Source organism: Pseudophryne corroboree, chromosome 1 (genome assembly GCF_028390025.1).
Source record: "Pseudophryne corroboree isolate aPseCor3 chromosome 1, aPseCor3.hap2, whole genome shotgun sequence".
In the NCBI taxonomy this organism is placed as follows: Eukaryota; Metazoa; Chordata; class Amphibia; order Anura; family Myobatrachidae; genus Pseudophryne; species Pseudophryne corroboree.
In genome coordinates this window covers 1,219,145,755-1,219,148,409 of record NC_086444.1, presented here as the reverse complement: position 1 = coordinate 1,219,148,409, position 2,655 = coordinate 1,219,145,755, and positions in this window count along the sequence as shown.

Here is a 2,655-nt window from a genome sequence, read left to right as displayed (position 1 = left end):
ACCACGGGTAGGTGGTATACAATTATGGACGGACTGCCCAGTGCCGACACAGAGGTAGCTACAGCCGTGGACTACCGTACTGTACTGTGTCTGCTGCTAATATAGACTGGTTGATAAAGAGATGTAGTAGTAGTAGTATGTATGTATAAAGAAGAAAGAAAAAAAAAACCACGGGTAGGTGGTATACAATTATGGACGGACTGCCGAGTGCCGACACAGAGGTAGCTACAGCCGTGGACTACCGTACTGTACTGTGTCTGCTGCTAATATAGACTGGTTGATAAAGAGATGTAGTAGTAGTATGTATGTATAAAGAAGAAAGAAAAAAAAAACACGGGTAGGTGGTATACAATTATGGACGGACTGCCGAGTGCCGACACAGAGGTAGCTACAGCCGTGAACTACCGTACTGTGTCTGCTGCGACTGGATGATAAATAATGATATAAAAAATATATATATATCACTACTGCAGCCGGACAGGTATATATTATATAATGACGGACCTGCTGGACACTGTCTGTCAGCAGAATGAGTTTTTTTATAGAATAAAAAAAAAACACCACACAAGTGAAGTCACACGACGAGTGTTTAACTTTTTCAGGCAATCACAATATAGTATACTATACTACTAACTATACTGGTGGTCAGTGTGGTCAGGTTGTCACTGGTCAGTCACACTGGCAGTGGCACTCCTGCAGCAAAAGTGTGCACTGTTTAATTTTAATAATAATATGTACTCCTGGCTCCTGCTATAACCTATAACTGGCACTGCAGTGCTCCCCAGTCTCCCCCACAATTATAAGATGTGTGAGCTGAGCACAGTCAGATATATACATAGATGATGCAGCACACTGGGCTGAGCAGTGCACACAGATATGGTATGTGACTGAGTCACTGTGTATCGTTTTTTTCAGGCAGAGAACGGATATATTAAATAAAACTGCACTGTCTGGTGGTCACTGTGGTCAGTCACTAGTAAACTCTGCACTCTCTACAGTTCTACAGTACTCCTAAGCTCCAGTAAATCAGGTCAATCTCTCTCTCTCTCTCTTCTAATCTAAATGGAGAGGACGCCAGCCACGTCCTCTCCCTATCAATCTCAATGCACGTGTGAAAATGGCGGCGACGCGCGGCTCCTTATATAGAATCCGAGTCTCGCGAGAATCCGACAGCGTCATGATGACGTTCGGGCGCGCTCGGGTTAACCGAGCAAGGCGGGAAGATCCGAGTCGCTCGGACCCGTGAAAAAAAACATGAAGTTCGTGCGGGTTCGGATTCAGAGAAACCGAACCCGCTCATCTCTAATATATATATATATATAAATAGGGGTGGATATCCAGGCACTCCACTCGGTATTAGTAACAACTTGCTGCAGTGCCCTCCCAATGTGAGATACTTGATCCCAGATAAACAGCAATAGGTTCACGGGCGGCACTCGAGCAGACTCAGCAACAATGTTGAATTAAGTCATTTTATTGCCAACATGTTTCGGGGACAATGCCCCGTCCTCAGGGCCAGACAAGCCGAATGGATCAGACAAACAACATTTTATAGAACACAGACAAAGACATTTAAGGCAGATCATATTCACCTGCTCCACGGCGCGACCGCCCGTCAGTCCGAGTGGCCTCACTTCCGTGTTGCTTCCGCTGACATCACGGTGCACCGCATCGCAGAGAGGTAGCCATAGTGACTGAACACAAAGAGCGATACGTCAGCTATGGAAGGGAAAAATTACACATACATCAATTACATAATGGATACAAAACATACATAGATGTGTAAAGGATAATAAAAACTCATAGTGCGCCCAACACAGTGTGGACAGCGGGGACCAATACATTATGTCAGGAATCGACTCACCGCTGTTATGTCTGTCCACCGGTGCGGACTCCGTCCGGGGTCACTGCATGTCGCTGTCATCTGTCGCCCTGCTCTTGGATGCCATCTCAGGCCTGGAAGCGCCCCTGGAGTCAATGGGCGTGTGAGCGCGCCGCGTTCCTGCCGGGCCGCGGCATGGGCGCCGCCATGACAGTATTCTCCAGTGTAAGTGCGGCAGCCAATCCGGAGCTTGGCCGCACCCCCTTGTCTCACTCCAGCCAATACCTGCCGGTCAGGGGGTATATCAGGAGCTGCAGGGTGAGTCAGAGGTTGTCCTGAACTTTGTGTCACTCCTGCGACCCGTGTGTCTGGACCTGTTCTCCTGTTCCTCCGTGTTCCTGGATATTCTCCTGTTCCTCCGTGTTCTTGGATATTCTCCTGATCCTCCGTGTTCCTGGATATTCACCTGTACCTCTGTTACCTTCGTGGAACTACAAGCACCAGCACTACAGCAATACCTCTCTGGCTTCTCCTCCACCATCTGCAGTGTGCTCCAGCCTTCATCAGTAGAGACTCTCTCTCCAGGTGCATTCCGTCATCTCACCTGTGATTCAGCCTGCATGCTGATTGTGCATTTCCAACAGCACAGTGGACATTAACATCAAGTCTCCTGCATTGCTACCAGGTTTGCTACCATTATTTCCACCTCTGCTGGCTCCACGTTTTAACTATTCCGGTTCCATTTCTGCATTACATACTCTGCCATAGACTTTCAGCTCTCAAGCCGTATTATTACCTTTGCCATTACCATTGCCGTTACCATTGCCATTTCC